Source organism: Amblyraja radiata, chromosome 9, assembly GCF_010909765.2.
Source record: "Amblyraja radiata isolate CabotCenter1 chromosome 9, sAmbRad1.1.pri, whole genome shotgun sequence".
Lineage (NCBI taxonomy): Eukaryota > Metazoa > Chordata > Chondrichthyes > Rajiformes > Rajidae > Amblyraja > Amblyraja radiata.
Window position 1 is genome coordinate 39,957,454 of NC_045964.1, and position 23,443 is coordinate 39,980,896.

The 23,443-nt window shown below is 40.9% G+C and overlaps 1 long non-coding RNA gene across 2 annotated transcripts in view; it reads left to right on the forward strand.

The window, feature by feature from the left end:
- LOC116977004 overlaps positions 1 to 5,666 on the forward strand; it is a 104,239-nt gene extending 98,573 nt beyond the window's left edge. For both annotated transcript variants that reach the window (XR_004413095.1, XR_004413097.1), the window contains one exon: positions 5,370 to 5,666. This is a non-coding gene — a long non-coding RNA (uncharacterized LOC116977004). The remainder of the gene's footprint in view (positions 1 to 5,369) is intronic.
- Positions 5,667 to 23,443: the final 17,777 nt, after the last annotated feature.

Sequence of the window (23,443 nt, forward strand, 5' to 3'; positions counted from 1 at the left end):
GTGCTATCTGCATAGAATTCGTACATTCTCCCTGGGACCTTGTGGGTTTTCTCTGGGTGCTCCATTTTCCTCCCACTCTCCAAAGATGTACAGATTTGTAGGTTAATTGGCTTTGGTAAAATTATAAATTGTCCCTTGTGTGTAGGATACTGCTAGTGTGTAGGATGATTGCTGGTGGGCGTGGACACAGTGGGTCGAAAGGCCTGTTTCCACGCTAATGTCTGAACATTGGTGGTGGCGGCATTGCAGCAGTAGAGTTGCTGCCTTACAGACACTTGTAGCCCCAGAGTCCAGGATTCAATTCTGACTTTGGGTGCTGTCTGTACAGAGCTTGTACATTCTCCCCATGAACATGTGAATTTTCTCCGAGATCTTTGGTTTCTCCTCACACTCCAAAGACGTACAGGTTTGTAGGTTAATTGGCTTGGTATAAGTGTCAATTTTCCTTAGTGTGTGTAGGATAGTGTTGATAAGCGGGGATCGCTGGTCAGTGCGGACTCGGTGGGCCAAAGGGTCTGTTTCCGCTCTGTATCTCTAAATTAAACTAAATTAAACTAAACTAAATCACCCGCATAAAAGAAAAAAGTCCCAGCCTATCTAGCCTCTCCATATAACTCAAGCCCAAAAGCCCAGGTAACATCTTGGTGAACATTCTGCACCCTTCCATATAAATTATCTGAACTTGTCATATCACCTGTCCATGTTTTATTTTCTAATTTTTAGTATTTACTGGTATGATATTAAATATATGTAAGGAACTTGAATGCATTGACCTAGGCATTCTATTATGTTGCACAACATCCATTCATAAGAATTGGATTAGTTTTGTTACAAGCAACAATCATATCATGGGGATTTGTGGGTTAAATACATTCAAACGGAAATTCGAGGCAAAGGGATTAGCATTTGACCGTGTTTGAAAAAGAGAACAAATTAAAATAAGACTTGCCATCGGTAATAGTGATAAAATATCTCTTTGGCAGGAGATGGATTTTTGTAGCAGGTGTAAATAAATGTGCAATAACATCCAATGTCAAATAAAATCTCTATTGAATGTGAAATATTTACTGTACCTGCTGGTCAAGATTGGAATAACGTTTAAGATGCCTCTTTGTTTCAGGATTATTTGTGGATGTTATTAAAATTGAAAATTTATTGAAAATAATAGTTGGAAATACTTTACAACTCAAAATGTTTTGTGCCAGCAATTTATTACAGCTATTGCTTTATCACTGAATCCTTCAAAAACATAAAAGTAAAGTTTGCATTTACTGTATGTAGTTTTTTTTTCAACATCATGACATCCCACCAAGTATTTATAGATCATCAATGGTTGTAATTTATGAAATTGTAGCAGAATCCTACGATCACTATTATCAAATTGACAAAATATGTTGCATTGTCAGTTGTGTTGGCTAAGAGACAATTACAGGCTTCTTCTCCGAGGGCCACCACTTTGTCATGGTGGAGAGACTTGCATGTGCCTTGGATGCTGAGAGCAAAACCATCCAGAGCTATTGCTCCTGGCAGGGTCACCCATAGTGGGCAGATTGAGGGGGCAAGTTACTGACAAAGCACGGCCCAGGAAGATGATCTCAATGGTGGAACATGTGGGGGATGGTGGCTGGCCAGCTGGTGGAGCACAACATTAAATGAGAAGGTGGAAGAAGGCAGCAGTAGGGAGAGATTCACAAAGATGGTGGAATCCATGTCATTGGACTTGGGTCTGTCTCTGCCAAAGACCATGTGGTGGTGGTCTGTACACCAGTCTCCCCATGTTAAAAGATGTATAGGAGTCCTGGAGGGATACAATCTGTGGCTCCAGGATCGGACTCCTCAGCCATCTCCAAGGCCCACTGAAAGGACCCACTAGAAGGACAATCATACTCAATTTCAATTGATCACTGACGATGATGGTCAAGCACAACAGAAAGCACCTATGCTCTTTTCTAAAAGAATCTGATGGGATTGTTCATAAACACTTGAGAGGTGGTCAAGATTTAGGTGCAAAAATGTTAGGTTAGATCTGTGTTCAGGACTCTTGAGAGGAACTTAAGGACCTATCCTTCTTACTGAAAGGGGGGAGCATTCAATTGATCTGCCCAAGCTGCATTTATTAATGTCCTTTATTTGACCCTGAAAACAAAGTTAGATAGATAGAACACAAATGCTGGAGTAACTCAGCCAGTCAGGCAGCATCTCTGGAAGACATGGATAGGTGGCGTTTTGAGTCGGAACCCTTCTTCAGACTGAGCGTTACATATATTTATGCATAATTACCTATTAATTTATGTTTTAAGTACATTGAGATAACTAGCTGTGTTTGCTATTGAGGTAATGATGTAAAAATATTAGTGAGGAAGATCAGTCTATGGGCCGAGGCAACCCACTCTGCTTTACAACATCTTTTCATAATTAATCTTAAAACACAATCACGTTTACTCTGGGCGCAGGTCATGGAGGCCCTCATGTGATCTCCAGAACATCTGGGTATTCTGTGACAAATGATATCAGCTCTACCAATTTCAATTGTGTATTTATGATCTGCACAAAAGCAAACTTTCAGAAGACAAGTAGGGTCTGATTTTGCCTCAAAAAGGCAGTCACTATCATCAAAGACCCACATCACCCTGGCTACACTGTCATTTCACTCCTACCATTGGGAAAAAGTGCAGGCACCTGAAAACTGTGACTACCGGGTTCAAGAATAGCTGCTACCCAACAACCATCAGGCTCTTGAACACTGTGTTTTCAGGCTTGCTATTTACCTAAAGTAAGAATTTAATGAGCTGTTGTCAGTACATATGACAATGAAACACTCTTGTCTCTCTTGAATTTTATGCATCTTAAAGGGGGGTTGCTTTATTGGTTTGTTGCCACAGGGCTTGGTGTATGAATGATCTTATGGCTCGATTCTCCTTTATCTTGTAACATAGCCCTCACCCCTCCCATCCTCCCTTGCCATGGATAATTTTAGACTCATACTACTAACCCAGGGATGGTCCCCGTCCCCCCTCCACCACTGCCCTGATCATAGTAATGATCCCCCACACCAACTCAGGACCCAACCTACAAAATAATTTGAAGGTATCTTATTAGTCCTCCATCTTTCCTCCCCTTGCCTCATTCCTTCCAACAGACAAAGCCCAAGTTTAGGATTCCTGAGCAGGAGAAGCAGCTGGAATCACTGTTTAGTATTACAGAGACTAAGGCTTTCTTAGACCAAACAGTATTGCAGCTAGTAGAGCTGCTACTTCACAGCATCAGAGACCAGCGGTCACAGGGAAAACATGCAAATTCCACACAGACAGCACCTGAGGTCAGGATGGAACCCAGGTCTCCGGCACTGTGAGGCAGCAGCTCTTCCAGCTACAACACTGGGCTGCCTCAGCTGTGACATCCTGAGTTGTCGGCATGACCAAGAAAAACAGACAAATATAAAATAGGAGCTATAAAAAATGTTCATGCTTCATGCTTCTGATTCATGGTGGCAGAGCAGTAGAGTTGCTGCTATACAGCGCTTACAGTGGCAGAGATCCTGGTTCAATCCTGGCTACGGGTGCTTGTCTGTGTGGAGTTTGGTCGTTCTCCCCATAATCGCGTCTGTTTTCTCCAAGATCTTCAGTTTCCTCCCACACTCCAAAGACGTACATGTTAGTAGGTTAAGTGGTTTGGTATGAGTATAAATTGTTCCTAGTACTGTATGCGTAGGATACTCAGTGGGCTGAAGGACCCGTTTCCAAGCTGTATCTTTAAACTAAACTAAACTAAAGCTGGTGGATCTTTTAGCTGATGTGCATTCTCCAAAGTAACTTCTATTCCAGTGCTCTCATTTTTTATGGTAAAGGGCTGAATAAAAAGTAAAAATATTCTTAGATATGCAACTGTTTCTATGCATCTGTTCACGTCTAAATGATTTTGATCTGCTTTTTGTTTAAGTAGTCAATTGTCAATTACTATGGCCTTTCAATAAACAGCGCACATTTATAATCTGTACTCACAGTACTCACTCACTCGATCCACACAGCTTTTCTATTCATGCTTTGATAATGAGTTTCTCACAAAAAGCTTATATTTTCCAGAAGACAACATCCTATTGGCATGAAACCCTCTCATCATTTCAAGGTCTCTTGTTCTGCTGAAAAATTCAAAATAACAGAAGAAGTGCAAAATAACAAAAGCCGTCAAATCTGAGCTGGCATCGATTGCCAAAAATCTATTACCATTTTATAATTCTCATTTCTTAAAACCAGAATCAACTAGATTGGAAATGAATTGTTAGCATAGTGCAAATATACCCACTTATCATGAGTTTAGAATAATGGGCTCATATTAAAGATTAACACAAAAACCATAGCAACATAAAAACAATTTTCACAGAAGGATTTTTGCACAACCGTAATATTTATTTTGAGTTGCCGATAACTTGATTTGTCATTGACTGTGCTTCATGAGCCAAGATCTGCGCTGTGACCATAAGCAAGTAAACATGCATTAATAATGAAAAATATGAGCTGCATATATAATTTTTAGTCTAATCCTGATCCCTGTAATTTTATTTCCATTTGCTTATATTTATGCAGCTATGTAAAACAACCAGCATTAATTGCTAATTCTAATTGAAGTTAATGTAACCTACCCATCTGAGTTCAATGAATAAATAGACTATTTCAAACATTTAATAACCTCATTCATGTTGGATTCATGACTGCACTGAAAGTGGAAAACACATGATGAAGAGTCTCTTTGCCACTGACGCTGTGGTCATTAAAATGGCTCCTAACTAAAAATAAATTAGATGAGATGGACGATCGATCAAAACGGTTATTTGTGGGTCTGTGGATAGGCAACGTTTCGGGTCTGGATCTTTCTTCAGAGTGAAGAAGAGTCCCAACCCAAAATGTCACAAGTATCGTCACACGCTAGATGTTGCCTGCCCTGATAAGTTCCTCCAGCACATTGTGTTTTGCTCAAGATTTCAGCATTTGCAGTTACTTGGGTCTGTAAAATGGCTATTTTGCCCCAAAAAAAGCATTACTGAGAATTTAAAAAATGTGCGGAACAAGAACAGTGCAAGAACTCCAGACATTCTCAGCATTTATACATTCATCAGTATTATGTACTGTATTGTTCGCAAACTATCCTTATTGCAAACACCATTGCCACTTAAAATGGCTATTACTCTACCACATCTCTACCCATTCCCGTGTAACCTTTAGGGCATGTGCTTGTTCAAACAAATTACATTTCCTTAAATCTTTCCATTCTCACCGTAAATCTATACCTCCTGGTTTTAGACTCACTGATCCTGGAAGAAAGACTGCCATACACCTTATCAGTGCCCTTCATGTTTTCACGTGCCTCTATAGGGTCTGGCTATGGCTGGTTACCCATGTGGGTCCCTTGAAGGCAGAAACTGATGAAATTATTATGGGGAACAAGGAAATGGCAGAAGAGAAGAACAGGTACTTTGGTTCTGTCTTCACTAAGGAAGACACAAACAATCTCCCAGATGTACCAGAGGACAGAGGATCCAGGGAGAAAGCGGAACTGAAAGAAATCTGCATTAGACGAGAAATAGTATTGGGCAGACTGATGGGACTGAAGGCTGATAAATCCCCAGGGCTTGATGGTTTCCATCCCAGGGTACTCAAGAAGGTGCCTCTAGAAATTGTGGATGCATTGGTGATCATTTTCCAATGTTCTACAGATTCAGGGTCAGTTCCTGTGGATTGGAGGTTAGCTAATGTTATACCACTTTTCAAGAAAGGAGCGAGAGAGAAAACCGGGAATTATAGACCAGTTAGCCTGACATTGGTGGTGGGGAAGATGCTGGAGTCAATTATTAAAGAAGTAATAATGGCTCATTTGGATAGCAGTAAAAGGATTGGTCCAAGCCGCAGTCGCAATAGCCACAGTTGCGTAGCCACAGTTGCAATAGCCACCGTTGCAATAGCCACAGTTGCAATAGCCACCATTGCAATAGCCACCGTTGCAATAGCCACAGTTGCAATAGCCACAGTTGCAATAGCCACAGTTGCAATAGCCACAGTTGCATAGCCACAGTTGCATAGCCACAGTTGCATAGCCACAGTTGCATAGCCACAGTTGCATAGCCATATTTTAATAGCCACATTTTAATAGCCACATTTCAATAACCACATTTCAATAGCCACAGTTGCAAAGCCACAGTTGCAAAAGCCACAGTTGCAATAGCCACAGCTGCAAAAGCCACAGTTGCAAAAGCCACAGTTGCAAAAGCCAGTTGCAAAAGCCACAGTTGCAAGAGCCACAGTTGCAAGAGCCACACATTTCAATAGCCACACATTTCAATAGCCACACAATTCAATATCCACACATTTCAATACACACAGTTGCAATAGCCACACATTTGCAATAGCCACACAGTTGCAATAGCCACACAGTTTCAATAGCCACACCGTTGCAATAGCCACACCATTGCAATAGCCACACAGTTGCAATAGCCACACAGTTGCAATAGCCACACAGTTGCAATAGCCACACATTTCAATAGCCACACATTTCAATAGCCATACATTTCAATAGCCACACGTTGCGAAAGCCACAGTTGCAATAGCCACACAGTTGCAATAGCCACACAGTTGCAATAGCCACACAGTTGCAATAGCCACACAGTTGCAATAGCCACACATTTCAATAGCCACACATTTCAATAGCCACACATTTCAATAGCCACACATTTCAATAGCCACTCATTTCAATAGCCACACATTTCAATAGCCACACAGTTGCAATAGCCACACATTTCAACAGCCACACATTTCAACAGCCACACATTTCAACAGCCACACGTTTCAACAGCCACACATTTCAATAGCCACATTTGCAAAAGCCACACATTTCAACAACCACACATGTCAACAGCCACACATTTCAACAGCCACACAGTTGCATTAGCCACACGTTTCAACAGCCACACATTTCAACAGCCACACATTTCAATAGCCACATTTGCAAAAGCCACACATTTCAACAGCCACACATTTCAATAGCCACACATTTCAACAGCCACAGTTGCAAAAGCAACTGTTTAAAAACACATAATGGGCACTCGCAGGTCAGTAGACACTAAGTGTTCTGTTGATTTCCAGCTCAGACTGAGAGTTGTGACCTCTCACTCGCCATCTTGCAGCAACAGAGCCATGTCCAGACTTCCGGGTTTTCTAGCTCCTCCTTCCCCACCCCCCGGGAGGGGCGTGGCCTTCATGGCGGTGATTGACAGGAGAGGGAATCTCAACATTTTTAAAACACTAATAAAGGCCCTCACCCACTTTCCCGAGTCACTGACGAACTCTCCCGAGTTTTCCCCTTGATTCGAACTTGGGGAATGTTGGGGAATGTCGGTAGCGAGCTCGTAGGAGGCTGTAGGAGTCCGTAGATGTTTCGTAGTGGCTCGTAATGCCAGCCGTAGGAACTCAGGGCATCAGGTAAGTCAGGACGTTTTTTCAACATGTTGAAAAATGTCCACGAGTTGAAAAAAATAGCCCCGAGTACCTACGAATGGCTATTACCGTAATTCTCCGAGTTCAAATCAAGGAGAAAACTCAGGAGAATTCGTGAGTAACTTGCAAAAGTGGGACAGGGCCTTAACTCTTTTATTTTTCATCGATGGGAAAATTCCTCTGCACCTGATGAGTGGGGGTTGACTCTGAGTAAGTTGGCCAATAATCACAGCTGTAAGTGGTAGTATTTTTTCTAAAATCAATATACAACACAAACAGGAAGTAGTCAAGATTTGACTTTTAATTATATAGATTAAGGGATTGGACATGCTGGAGGCAAGAAACATGGTCCCAATGTTGGGGGAGTCCAGAACCAGGGTCCACAGTTTAAGAATAAGGGGTAGGCCATTTAGAAAGGAGATGACGAAAAATGTTTTCACCCAGTGATTTAAGAATCTGTGGAATTCTCTGCCTCAGAAGGCAGTGGAGGCCAATTCTCTGAATGCTTTCAAGAGAGAGTTAAATATAGCTCTTAAAGATAGTGGAGTCAAGGGATATGGGGAGAAGGTAGGAACTGATTGTGGATGATCAGCCATGATCACAGTGAATGGCGGTGCTGGCTTGAAGGGCCAAAAGGCCTACTCCTGTACCCATTGTCTATTGTCTATTGTTTCTATCCATTAAAAAAATAAACCCTGTCCCTTAAAATCCCCTCCAGTAATTTCACACCACCATGGATAGGTTCAATGGCCTGTTGTTCCCCAGATTGGCCTTGCAGTACATAAAATCTCAACAAGGGACTAATTTTACTGTCAGTAAACCTGTTGCCTATTGAACATTACCTGAGAGTTGCATTGGCCTTGCCATTCACAAACCTCGGATCAAGTGGAGCAGGTAAATCAGATCCTGAAAGATTAGGCAAATACGATCATGAAGGAATGCCGTGACCTTAGGCACTGGCAATATTCCTGTGCAGCATTAGGGCAACACTAAATAGAACTATTGGGCTGAGTCCATTCAAATTAATTACTGGCAGGCTAGTTGAGCCTTTTCTAAAATAGTAACACGGTCGAAGAAAAGTTGTCAGTTCTACTTCCCAACAGGTATTGGCAGCCTGGGGTGACCTACCAGAAGGAGGACACAATATAATGTCCAGAGTTTGAGTTTAACCACTGGACTCTAAGTGGGAAGCAGCAGTCAAAGTTCTTAAGGGGTTGGACAGGCTAGATGCAGGAAGATTGCTCCCGATGTTGGGGAAGTCCAGGACAAGGGGTCATAGCTTAAGGATAAGTGGGAAATCCTTTAAAACCGAGATGAGAAGAACTTTTTTCACACAGAGAGTGGTGAATCTCTGGAACTCTCTGCCACAGAGGGTAGTCGAGGCCAGTTCATTGGCTATATTTAAGAGGGAGTTAGATGTGGCCCTTGTGGCTAAGGGGATCAGAGGGTATGGAGAGAAGGCAGGTACGGGATACTGAGTTGGATGATCAGCCATGATCATATTGAATGGCGGTGCAGGCTCGAAGGGCCGAATGGCCTACTCCTGCACCTAATTTCTATGTTTCTATGTTTCTATGTTTCTACCTCTTCCTCATTGTAGACATTGCACTTTGTGGAACTGAGGCACTACAATATTGAGAACTATATTCTGCACTCTGTTTCTTCCCCTTTGCTCTATCAATTGTAGTTGAGTTTGATCTGATCGTATATATGTATTGTATTATCTGATCTTTTAGCTGAACCTTGGTATATGTGACAATAATAAACCTAAACCTAAATCTTTATGCGACTTCATTGTCAAAAGATACTTATTTTGCTAAAGGTGGTTGACAATCATGCTTTTAGAATAGTTCTCTAAATTCTGCCTGTGCTTTTCTGCCCTGGGCTACAAATTTGACTATCCTGTCAATCACGCCATGAAAGCCACGCCCCTTCTGGTGGGAGGGGAGAGGGACTATAAATCCCGGAAGTGTGGGTGTGGCTCGGACTCTACCAGGGGGGAGGGAGAGGTCATGACTCTCTGTCTTTGGTGGCCTTGCACCCTGCTTGAAGTGGTAGGAAACTGCACTTGAATTTGGAGGCCTTGCACCCTGCTTGAAGTGGTAGGAAACTGCACTTGAATTTGGAGGCCTTGCACCCTGCTTGAAGAGGTAGGAAACTGCACTTGAATTTGGTGGCCTTGCACCCTGCTTGAAGTGGTAGGAAACTGCACTTGAATTTTGTGGCCTTGCACCCTGCTTGAAATGGAATTTCGAGGAATAGCCGTGAGTCAACTGCCAGCCCACCAGCCATAAGTGAGTGCGCTGCCAGCACACCAGGCTTGAGTGACTGAGCTTCAAGCCCAATAATCCATTCGGCCCACAATGTCCATACTAGCCCTCTGGAAACCAGTCTCTTCAGCCCACAACACCCATACTAGCACTCCAGAAAGCCCCCACACCCCACCCCACACCCCACCCCACACCCCACCAACCCCCCCCCCCCACCCTCCCTCCCACCCCCATTGGCCACCAATATTGGAATTGGTGGAGAGGTGGAATATTGCGTTGGGGGACCAGCACTCCCGTGTGAACCCAACGGGTCCCACTTAGTCTAGTGTACATATATATATATATATATATATATATATATTTTTTTTTTTTTAGTTTAGTTTAGAGATACAGCGCGGGAAAAGTCACTTTGGCCTTCCGGATCCGCTCCGACCAGCGATCCCCGCACATTCACATCACCCACTAGGGACAATTTTGACATTTACTAAGCCAATTAACCTACAAACATGTACATTTTTGAAGTGTGGGAGGAAACCAAAGATCTTGGAGAAAACCCACGCAAGTCACGGGGAGAATGAATAGACAGAATCCGTAGTCGGGATCAAACCAGCGTCTCCGGTGCTGCATTCGCTGGAAGGCAGCAAGTCTACCACTGCATCACCGTGTCAAAGCACTGAGATACTCATAGAGAAAATGATAATGATCCGGACCAAATATGTTCATTAGAAAGCAAACTTTCTAAATCGAGAAGTGCATTGATGTTAAAGAACGTGTGGGGTGGACAGAGAGAGAAGCTACTGGAAAATACCAAGAAGCCAGCTACTTAGAAAGGAGGGAAATTAAAGGTCAAGGGGGTGAAATTATAAAGTAAATAAGGAAAGAAAAAGGTGCGCATAAATATATTATTCGGCTGCTGCCATGAAGAGAAAGGTCACATAAGTATTTGACTGCTTTTCCATGCTTAAAATGGCAATGATGTTGGGCTTAATCTTCGAAGTCAGCCTCTGGCAGGAAAACCTGAGGTAATGATTCATGCATGGATTATGGTTAATGGTCAAACCTATTCTAATGATTTGTTATCCAGGTTATCTCAGTTTTAGCAAAGTGAGTTTTTTAGGGTCAAATGATTTTATGTTTACATGACATGAAGAATGGGCGGCACAGTGGCACAGTTGGTAGAGCTGCTGCCTCTCACAGCACCAGAGTACCGTGTTCAATCTTGACTTTGGGTGCTGTCTGTGTGGAGTTTGCATGTTCGCACTGTGATCGGATGAGTTTTGTCCCGGAGGTTAATTGGACTGTCAATTGCCCATATTGTGTAGTGAATGAAGGAAAAAGTGGGATAACATAGAACTATGTGAATGGGTGCTGAATTGTCGGTGTGGATTTGGTGGTGCAAACGGCTTGTTTCCATGGTCTTTTTAAACTAAATGACAATTAACTTTTGTTCAAAGGAAGAGTGAATTTTGCTTTCTGGGCACATAATGTTAAATAATATACAGGGTACTAGATATGCCAGATTAGAATTACCCAGGAATGATGAGAAAGTTGGTCTTTTTTCTTTTGAGTGATAACAAGTCAATACCTGTACAATATTCCAGGTATTTGATAGATATCCTCAGGGGGAGTGCTCTTTCCAAGGAAGAGAAAGACTAAAGGCTACTAACACAAAATAGTCACCACATAATTCAGTTAATTCAGAGGGTGGTGAGAGTGTGAAACTCCCTACCCCAAGGAGAGTTTGCGGCAAATAATTAAGAGTTTGAAGAAACAAGAATGTTAAATTGTCATATGTACCGTGAATGGAACAATGAAAACCATATTTGCTTACTTAAAGGACCATTAACCCAATAAATAAAGATACAATAAACAGTAATATGTTAATAGGTATGTTGCAAAGCCTACCTGAAGCGTCGTTGAAGATCTGCTGCTGAGGGTGTGCGCGATTTTGGCGCCGTTTAGAGGGGGCGGGTTTAAAACGCGATTTTCTCTAAGCTGTTCCAATCGAAAATGTTCAGCCTAGTTAATTATTAACGAAAAATCGCTGGAAGACCCCGTCGCAAAAGCTATTATTAGGTTTAAAGGCCTTGAATAATAGTTATAGTAGTTTAAAAATCAATCTCTAAACCCGCGACCGCCAGCAACCGCAGGGTCTCATAAAGCAAATAGCAGAAGTTAGGTTGTATATTTTTACATTAAAAAGGGCTTCTAAAGATCCCTTTATACTAAGTTTAATATTGCGAGTAGCTCAATTTGGGCCCATTATATCGCGCAGTATTTTTCTCGGCATTTGGGGCACAAATCTACCGCAATGTGAACGTTCTAAACCAGCGCGTTCCACAGGGACCCACTGGAAAGCTGATTTAAATGGGCATTTATTTACAGCAATTAAACACTAAATTCCTTCCATTTGGCCTATAAATTAATGTAAATGAGATTTAAAAATCATGTTTTATTGTGAATTATTTGTGAATATTATTTGGACATTTAGGCTATTTAAAAATGTTAATCATTTATTAAGAAATGGATAGATGTTTAGATCTAGTAATTGAAGTCTGAAATTAGCTACAATTAGGTAACTAACTAATTATATGCTTTAATTTCAGGTCATCCAAGTAAGATTATTTTATATTAGTTTCAGAATGCTTCAATCTATGATAACTGAAAATTTCATTCAGTTCTCTTAATTTTTAAGAAAGTTATGGGCTTTTGACTGTTCACGATCACAGCTTTTTTGTTATGTCCATAGAAAATCAATAGGGAACAAGATGCTCATTTCCCAGTATGAAAATGGCCATAACATTTTAAATACTTGAGATATGAAAGTGAATTAGGTGTCAAATTAAACTTATTTTTATGCTTTATCTGATGGGATAAATTACAGACTTGATTTTTAAAATCTCAAAATTTTGTAACATTGCTAATGTTAATCTATCTGTTATAGCAGGTAATCGGAACATAAGAATGCAAGCCAAAGTACATACAGTGCATTCAGAAACAATTCAGACCTTTCACCTTTTCCACATTTTGATACATTATAGCCTTATTTTTAAATGGATTAAATTATATTTATTTTATCATCAATCTACACACAATAGCCCAGAATGAAGAAGCAGGTGTTTAGAATTTTTTGCAAAGTAATGAAAAAGAAATAATTGAAATACCACATTTACATAAGTATTCAGACCCTTTGCTATGCCATTGAAAATTGAGCTCAGGTTCATCCTGTTTCCATTGATTATCCTTGAGATGTTTCTACAACTTGATTGGAGTCGACCAGTGGTAAATTAAATTAATTGGACAAGATTTGGAAAGGCACACGCCCGTCCATATAAGGTCACACAGTTGACAGTGAATGTCACAGCAACAACCAAGCCATGAAGATGAAATAATTGTCTGTGGACCTCCGAGACAGGATTGTGTTGAGACACAGATCTGTGGAAGTGTATAAAACAATTTATGTAGCATTGCAGGTCCTGAAGACCATCATACTTAAACGGAAGAACTTTGGAACCACCAGGACTCTTCATAGAGCTGGCTGCCTGGCTAAACTGAGAAATCAGGGGAGAAGTGCCTTGGTCAGGGAGGTAACCAAGAACCCGATGATCACTTTGAGAGACCTCCAGAGTTCCTTTGTGGAGATGGGAGTATCTTCCAGAAGGACAACTATATCTCCACCAATGAGGCCTTTATGGAAGAGTGGCCAGACGGAGGCCACTCCGCAGTAAAAGGCATATGACAGCCCGCTTGGAGTTTGCCAAAAGGCATGAGAAACAAGATTCTCTGGTCTGATGAAACCAAGGTTGAACTCTTTGGCCTGAATGCCAAGCGTCACATCTGAAGGAAACCAGGCACCGCTCATCACCTGGCCAATACCATACCTAACGTGAAGCATGGTGGTGGCAGCATCATGCTGTGGGGATGTTTTTCAGTGGCAGGAACTGGGAGACTAGTCAGGGAGACTAGTCAGGATCAAGGGGTTAGATGAACAGAGCAAAGTACAGAGAGATCCTTGATGAAAACCTGCTTCAGAGCGTTCTGGGGCGGAGGTTCACCTTCCAACAGGACAAGCCTAAGCACACAACCAAGACAACACAGGAGTGGCTTTGTGACAAATCTATGAATGTCCTTGAGTGGCCCAGCCAGAGCCCGGAATTGAACCCGATCGAACATCTCTGGAGGGACCTGAAAAAAGCTGTGCATCAACGCTCCCCATCCAACCTGACAGAGCTTGAGAGGATCTGCAGAGAAGAATGGGGGAAATTACTTAAATACAGGTATGCCAAACTTGTTGCTTCATACCCAAGAAGACTTGAGGTTGTAATTGCTGCCAACGGTGCCTCAACAAAGTACTAAGTAAAGGGTCTGAATACTTATGTAAATGTGATATTTCAGTTATTTCTTATTAATTACTTTGCAAACATTTTTACCCATTTTCACTTTTGTATTAAGGGGCATTGTGTGTAGATTAATGATTAAAAATATGAATTTTAATCCCATTTGGGGATAAGGCTTTAACCTAACAAAATGTGCAAAATGTGAAGGGGTCTGAATACTTTCTGAATGCACTGTAGTGCAATCTATTGCACCATTGGTAGCAGTGAGACAAGAGCATGGGTGGTGTGGGTCTTTGATAAATGTTGCTGCCATCTTGAGACAGCACTTCCTGAAGACCCCTTGGACTATGGGGAGACTAAAACCTGTGATGGACTGGGCAATGTCCACCACTTGCTGCAGCCTCCTTCATTCCAGGTTGTGATGCAACCAGTTAGTATGCTCTCCACTGAACACCTCTGGAATTTGATAGAGTGCTCAGCGACTAGCCAAATCTTTTCCAAGTTCAGAGGAAGTAGAGGTGCTGAGCTTTTTATGTGATTGCATCGATGTGCTGGGCCCTGGACAGATCTTCAGAGATGTGCATGACCAGAAATCTAAAGCTGTGGACTCTCTCCATCACTGTCATGTCAATGAAGCCAGGTTCATGGACTCTTGACTTCCTGAAGTCAGCAATCAGCTCCTTGGTCTTGCTGATGTTGAGAGCAAGATTGTTCTGACACCATTCAGTGGGTATATTTAAGGCAGTGATAGATAGATAGATTCTTGACTAGAATGTGTGTCAGAGGTTATGGGGAGAAGGCAGGAGAATGGGGTTAGGAGGGAGAGATAGATCAGCCATGGTTGAAAGGTGGAGTAGACTTGATGGGCCGAATGGCCTACTCCTATCACTTATGGTTTTACGACCATTCAACCAGATTATGGATTTTTGTCCTGTACTCTGTACTCTATGTCCAGGGAGAAACTAAGATATCAACTGTCATAATCATAGTCATACAGCATTGAAACATGCCCTTCCACCCAACTTTCCCACACTGACCAACATGCCCCAAGTATATTAATCCCACCTGACTGCTTTTAGTCCATATCACTCACAACTCTCCTCACAACATATCACTCACAACTGTCCATGTACCTGTCTAAGTGTTACCTAAACGTTGCGATAGTACCTGCTTTAATTACCTCCTATGGTACCTTGTTCATGCTTAGCCTGAGGAAAGCTTTTTTCACACACAGAGTGGTGAATCTCTGGAATTCTCTGCCGCAGAAGGTAGTTGAGGCCAGTTCATTGGCTATATTTAAGAGGGAGTTAGATGTGGCCCTTGTGGCTAAAGGGATCAGGGGGTATGGAGAGAAGGCAGGTACAGGATACTGAGTTGGATGATCAGCCATGATCATATTGAATGGCGGTGCAGGCTCGAAGGGCCGAATGGCCTACTCCTGCACCTATTTTCTATGTTTCTATGTTTCTATGTTCCATATCCTCACCACCCTTTGTGTAAAAAAACATGCCCCTCGGGTTCCTATGACTCTATCTCTATCCCCCCCTCATCTTAAACCTAGTCCTTTGGTCTCAATTCTACTACTCTGGGCAAAAGACACTGTGTTCATCTGATCTTTTTCTCTCATCATTTTGTACACCTCTATAAGATCACCCCTCATCATCCTGCGCTCCAAGGAATAAACCCCTAACCTGCTCAACCTTTCCCTATTGCTCAGTCCCTCAAGTTTCGGCAACATTCAGGTAAATCTTCTCTGAATCCTTTCTAGCTTGACAACATTTTTCCTATAACATGGTGACCAAAACTGAACACAAAACATTAAATGAGGCAGAAGGGAATCCTGGCAGAGCAAAATGTGGAAGGATGAGAGGAACCTGAATGGAGGCTAAACATGGGCTGCACAGTGGCACAGCTGGTAGAGCCGCTGCCTCACGGCGCCAGAGACCCGGGTTCGATCCTGACCTCGAGTGCCGTCTGCCTGCAGTTTGCACGTTCTCCCTGTAACCGTGTAAGTTTCCTCCAAGTGCTCTGGTTTCCTCCTGCATTCCAGAAATGTGCGGGTTTGCAAGTTAATTGGCCACTGTAAATTGCCCCTAGTGTGTCGGGAATGGATAAGAATATGGGAATACAATTAAACTAATGTAAACGGGTTATTGGTGGTCTGTGGGGACTCGACAGGCTGAAGTACCTGTTCCCATGTTGTATCTCTAGACTAAACAAAACTAGTATGGGCTAATAGTTTGTGGCTCTTCCCTTTAGTTCCCTCCACCCTACAAGTAGAAGAGTATCACATCATCAGTAAAAAACGTAAAACTTTGAAGTGACAAAGCAGCACAGGAATATTGCAGGAGTAATTGACGAAAACAAGTTCTTGTCTCCAAAGTTGGAGAAAATAATTACAAATCTTTACAACAAATTCGTTCGAAATACATTCTTAAAAGATCCAGTGGTTCCAATCTTCTTGGAGTCAGTCTTGTTTCCAAGAGTTTAACAATATATAACAAAAGCTGTACAATCCTTCTCAGTGTAGTTGTCAGCAGCGGACGGAACTTGTCAGTTCATTATACCTTTTCATACTCTCATTAGGTGCAGTCTCAACATCGTAAAGCAGCTGTGCAGAGATTTGTTTTGTGTATTCTCTGAGAAATCTCTAAGTATCCCTTTGACAATGGCACCATATTTCAAGTGTACTGTGCAGTTCCTCAAACTTGATCTGCAGCAAAATTAATTCAGCTTGTGCCTATGTGCAGTCTTGCTGTCAAAGAGTCACATTTATTAATTGCAAAATGGTTAATTTTGGAAAAATTGTAGACATAAAGAATGCAGAAACTGGGGTCCTGAGCAAAATACAAAGTGCTGGAGGAACTCAGCAGATCAGGCAGCATCTGGGGAAGTCTGAAGAAGGCTCTAGACCCAAAACATTGTTTGTCCTTTCCTTCCATTGATGTTGCCAGATCGTTGAGCTCCTCCAAAAATGTAGCTGTGCAGATTTCAACAGCACCAGAAACCGTCAAATTTCTTGTGACTTTATTTCAACACTGTACATTGGGAACTCTCAAGTGAGTTACGTGTTATAAATTTGCATAATTTATCTTTTCATCTGAAAAGATGTAATTTACTGCACACATTGCTAGGCAACTCATCACCTTTGCTTGCTTTTAAAAAGGTTAATAGGATTGCAACCTACTCTCGAGATTCTCCACTTAAATTGCAGAATTTTCAAGTTCCTCATCGAATGGAACATGCAATATAGTTTAATACACCTACATGTATTCTTAAAAGGTAGTGCTCTTTCTGGATAAGTTGCTTCAAAGAGTTTGCTTTCATTAATATTGCGACGTGACACAATCTTCAGTGCTATAAAAAGTTAAATTTTATTTTTAACATATCAGGACCATTTTAGCTTCCATTCCATAACTCGATGTCAGATTGGTGCTGGAAAGTTTTCTGTGACTGGTATTTTTTCCATTAATCAGCTTTAAAGATTATTGACAAAACAAAAACTAATCCAAATCACTCTATGAAAGTTCAAACCAACTCTTGGAAATAAATTATCTTCTTTTAAACTTGTTGGGCATCTCCTGCTGTGTCTGATTCAAGGTTTTAATTTATCATGACTTGGTGCTTTCATTCAAACTTGGTAGAAACAAACAACACTTGACTTAATCACTCTTTAATGTTCACTCTCCTTTTTTAAAAAAACGTAAAATCTGGACAGGTTTTTGGTGACAAGCAAGGAGCTGCAGGCTGGTAAATCTATTGTCAGTGGAGGATACGTTGTATCTATCAGCATTTGAATAGGCACGACGGATTAAGAATCATCAGCATGGCTTTGCATGTGGGAAATTGTGTCTCACACACCAGAGGGCATTGTTTGAAGAGGTCACCAAGATGATTGATTGGGGCAGGGCAGGGGACATTGTCTATATGAATTTTAGCAAGGCCTTTGATAAGGTCCCACATGGTAGACTAATCCAAACGGATATTTCACATTGAATCCGGCAAGCTAGCCTACTGAATTCAAAATTGGCTTGGAGAAAGAGGTGAAAGGGTACATCTAGATGGTTATTTTGCTGATTAGATGCCAATGATGAGTGGAATGTTGCAGGGCTGGTGTTGCGTCTGTTGCTGTTTATTATCTGCATGATTTGGATGACATTGTAGTTGACATTGTTAAAGAAAATGCAGGTGGCACCAGTTGATGATACAGTGGACAATGAGGAAGTATATCTAAGTCTACGATAGGATCTAGATCAGTTGGGATAATAGGCCAAGGAACGGCAAATGGAATTTAACTCTGACAAGTGTGAGGTGTTGGACCTTTAATATGTCAAACCAGGGCAGGTTTTATGCAGTAAATGGCAGAGTCCTGGAGAATATGGAACAACAGACAGCGATCATGCAGAATGGTTGCAGGGTTTTCCTGGAAGTGGTGAGTCAGGGTGACAGAAGCCTTTCGCATGTGAGTCAGGGTAAGGAAGCCTTTCGCATGTTTCCCTTATTGAGTACAAAAGGATATCATGATGCAGCTGTATCAGACATTGGTGAGACCACACTTGGAGTGCTGTGTGCAGTTCTGGTCATCAACCTTTAGGTAGGATGTTGTAAATTTGGAAGCAGTGTAGAAACATTTGCAAGGATGTTACCTGGGATTGTGGGCTTGTGTCATATAAGGAGATGTTCGAGAGATTTGAGGCCTTTTTCTTTGGAGTGCAGGAGGCTGAGGGGTGACCTAACTGAGGTGTACAAGATCATGTAGGGCATGGATAAATGAATGCTCCCTAGGTGGAGGATTCTAAAATTAGAAGGAAAAGGCTTAAAGTGAAAAATTAAGAAGGACCACAGGGGTAAAATTTTCACTCTAAAGCTAATTTGGAATGAGCTGTCAGAGGCTGCTTTAAAAGTATCACTTTTAAAATGCATTTGGACAGATAAACATATAGGAAGTGTTTAGAGGGCTGTGGGCCAAATGGGACTCGCCTGGTATGCCAACATGGTCAACTTGGGCTGAAGAGCTTGTTTCTGTGCTGTATTTCTCTATTACTTGATGACCCTAGCTCCATGACCAGAGTCTGCCCTAGTTCATAGTATTGAAGATGGTGACCAGAGACAATCCAGTGAAGGCTGTGCTTCATCAAAATGCATTGGGAGTTACTGTAGATGAATATCTACCTGTTCTGCAGAGTAAACTCATTTAATTCTTTGATATTTGACACTGAGTGTTTGGACAACTTATGTCAGATGGGTCAGCAAACAGCAAGCTGTTGGAGAAGGACAATGATAAAGAGTGAAGACAATTCTCTATCGATAAGCTGAGAGAACAGCACCATCACTTATCCTTGCTCAAGATGATCAAACTTAATCCTGATGCTCCTGCCCATTGGGACATGAATCCAAAGTGACTGCTGAGGTTTATCTCTAAACAAGCTCTTTTAATCAACTGTTATTATTGTTATCTGTGCACACTTGGTAACACCTTCTTTGTGAATGTGAGCAATTCAATAACATGTGGCGGTGGAAGCTTTTAGCTTGTCAATTAGAAAAAAATACTTTTGCTGTGATTATTTATTCTACTATACAATCCATTTTTTAGGAGAATAAATTCTTGTTCACTGTGTTAAAATTAGTTGATTTATTGAATGAATAATGGCACAGTGGTACAGCTGGTAGAGCTGCTGCCTCACAAAGCAGGAAACTCAGTTCAGGTTCAGTCCTAACCTTGGGTGTTGTCTATGTGCACGTTTTCCTTGTGACCGCCTGGGTTTGCTTCAGGTGATCTGGTTTCCTCCCACATCCCAAAGGTGTGCATGTTTATAGGTTAATTGGCCTCTATAAAATTGCCCCTGCTGTGAGGAGTGGATCTAAAATTGGGATAACATTGCACTTGTGTGAATGGGTGATCGATGGTTCGTTGCATTTTCATAGAAACATAGAAACATAGAAAATAGGTGCAGGAGTAGGCCATTCGGCCCTTCGAGCCTGCACTGCTATTCAATATGATCATGGCTGATCATCCAACTCAGTATCCTGTACCTGCCTTCTCTCCATACCCCCTGATCCCTTTAGCCACAAGGGCCACATCTAACTCCCTCTTAAATATTCATGCTATATCTCCATACTCCAAATTAAATAGGTATGAATGTTGACAATTTGATGGTGTAATTTTTTTGTAATTTTTCTTCTTTCATAAGGAACTATGCATCAAGGACACAATTGTTATTCCTATTGCCTGGTATCCACCGGGAAGCCTAGATGTTTGACTTTGCTGTTCAGCAAACAAACATAAAATTAAACATTTTCAACTCTTGTCATCGGTGCTGGGTGCTTGTATCCTTATGGGTTGAATCAGGGTCAGATTGTTGTCAATAATCAACTAGAGTAGTCACAGCTCTGTCCAAGACTGCAGAAATTGCAAAGCGTTGTAGAGGTATCCCAGTTCATCACACATACAGACTCCCCTCCACTGACTCCATCCACACTTCACGCTGCCTTGGAAAAGCAGCCAGTGTAATCAACGACTTGTCCCAGCCCTCTCATAACTTTTTATCTCTGCTCCTGTCAGGCAGAAAGTACAGGTTGAAAACATGCACCGCCATACTGAGGAACAGCTTCTTCCCCTCTGTTATCAAGCTTCTGAACAGTCCTTCTATAAGCAGGTGTACTGTATAATTAACCTCTACCCCATTGCAGATATTGGACTTTGTCTATGGAACTAATGTGCGACAATGCTGCGAACTATATTTTTTTTTTTTTTTTTTTTTTTTTAATATAAAACATTACATAGACTATTTTATTCAAAAACTAAAATAAATAAACTTTTCCCCAATGTCTCACCCATCTGTGATAAATGTCAGTCACAAGAAGCTACCATAGTGCACTCTTTTGTTTTTTGTATAAAAATCCAAAAATTCTGGAACGAAATATTTGAAATCTTCACAAAATTATTTAAAATAAAACTTGTACCGAAAGCAGAATGGATCATTTTTGGAATATCGGAAGGTAACCCCGAATTAAATGTGTTTCAAAAGAACTTACTTAATTACGGGCTAATAATGGGAAAAAAGCATACTCAAATTTTGGAAAAATGCTCCAATACCAACAATAAAAATGTGGATTTCAAACATGTTCGAAACACTACACTTAGAAGAGATGAGACTCCTCCTAGCAGGCAAAGCAGACCACTTCCAAAAGACGTGGTCTGCATTTATGGAACTATTACAAGCATAAGGTGCAATAGTAATTTAAAATATAAATGTAACCAGGATCTGGTAACGGGGGGGTATAAAATAAATTTTAAAAAAAATAAAAAATATACGGTTGGTATATCCTTTTTTGCGGAGTTTTGTGTTACAATAGAGCGATTGTTTTTCCTTTTTTTTTCTTTTCTTTCTAGGGTCTTATTTCCTTTCTTTACTTCCTTCTCTAACTTCTTCCCTAAGGGGCTTTCTTTCCCCATCACTTTCCTGCACCTTCACGATTCTTGCTCACTTTCCTTACTTCTTTTATTTCTATCTTTTTTAAAGCTCGAAAAACGAAGTGGTACAACAAATGTAATAAGATATATCTGATGTGTATTATTGTAATTTACTGTACTTCTAATAAAAATAAAATTTATATAAAAAAAAGAGAACTATATTCTGAACTCTATATCTTCCCCTAAGCTCTACCTATTGTATTTTAATTTGATTTGATTGCATTTATGTATAGTGTTATCTAATCTGATTTAATAACATTCAAAACAAAGCTTTTCACTGTACCTCAGTCAGGTGACAATAATAAACCTAAATCTAAACCTAAACACTAACGTGTTACCTTTCTTTCCTGCATTTGGTTCTCGTAGTAATGAACACAATACCACAATGAAAATATTGTAGACATGTAGGTTAATTGGCCTCAGTAAATTGCCCCCAGTGTGTAGGGAGTGGATGAAAAAGTGGGATAACATAGAACTAATGTGAATGGGTGATTAATTGTCGGCGTGGAGTCAGTGGGTCAAAGTGCCTGTTTCCAAGTTGTATCTTTCAATTCAGTTCAATTCAATTCAATTTATTTTAATTCAACTCAATGATGTAGCACTATAAGACCCATCATTTACAATGGTATTAATATAGAAATCAACCATCTGGAGCAATGCCATTGCTCTGAACTATTTTAATGCCATTTTACAATTTTAAAAGCTTTTCGTTACTCAGGCATCTTGCATAACAGCTGCCAATTGGAATTATCCACCACATTGCTTCTCCATGTATTTTCCTCCCTTAAACTAACTATGATAATGATATAGAATCACATGGAAGTATTGAAATAATCATTTCATAATTAACTTTTAATGAGAGACAGTTGTTCTTTTGTCATTTGAGATTAGTTTAGCTCAGCATCATACTCGCCAGTGATATAGCGGGCTGAAGAGCCAGGTCTTGTGCTGTACCATTCTATGTTCTAAATTGTCATCTCACCTGCCATAGCAGCAACTGGCCCTACAAAAATCCAACCTGTGAATTATCAAGCACACTAATTACTGTTGAAATAGTCACTAGACTTCGATGGATAGGATGGTGAAGAAGGCTATTGGCATGCTGGCCTTTATCAGTCAAGGACATCTATCTATATAAATAAAAGTCTAATCTTGACTGCTTCCCGGCTGCGCTGTATATTGATTTTAGAAAAAAATGCAACCCTATATCGATTTTTGACCATCTTACTCACAGTCTTCCACCACGGAGGCACTCCCGAGAATTTTTCTGATCGATGAAAAATAAAAAAGTTCTGAGTGTTTAAAAAATCTTGAGATCAGCTGATTGGTCCTCTCACATGTCAATCACCATGTTGAAGGTAACTTCCCTTCCGGGGGAGGGCAAGACTATAAAACCCTGGATGCCTGGACATGAATCCGTCATTCTGAAAGATCGCGAGGAAGAGGCCACCACTCTGATTCCCTGCCGTGAGTCTACTGAACTGTGAGTCTACTGAACTGTGAGTCTACTGAACTGTGAGTCTACTGAACTGTGAGTCTATCCTTTATGTGGTTATGTAGTTATGTGCTTCATGTGGTTAACCCTTTATGTGCCTGCAATAAATGATTTGTTTGCCAGCAATGTGCTTGCAATGAATGATGATTTGTTAGCCCTTAATGTGCTTGCAATAAATAATTTGTTAGCCAGCAATGCGCTTGCAATGATTGATCTTTTTTTTAAATCACTTAATGTGCTTGCAATAAATGATTTGTTAGCCCTTAATTAAATGAAATTAGTTGTTTAGCCTGCACTGTTCTTGAAATTGAAATGGAAATGGAAAATGAAATGAGTTGTTTGGCCTTCCCTGTGCTTTTGCTTTTGCTTTGACTTTGCTTTGC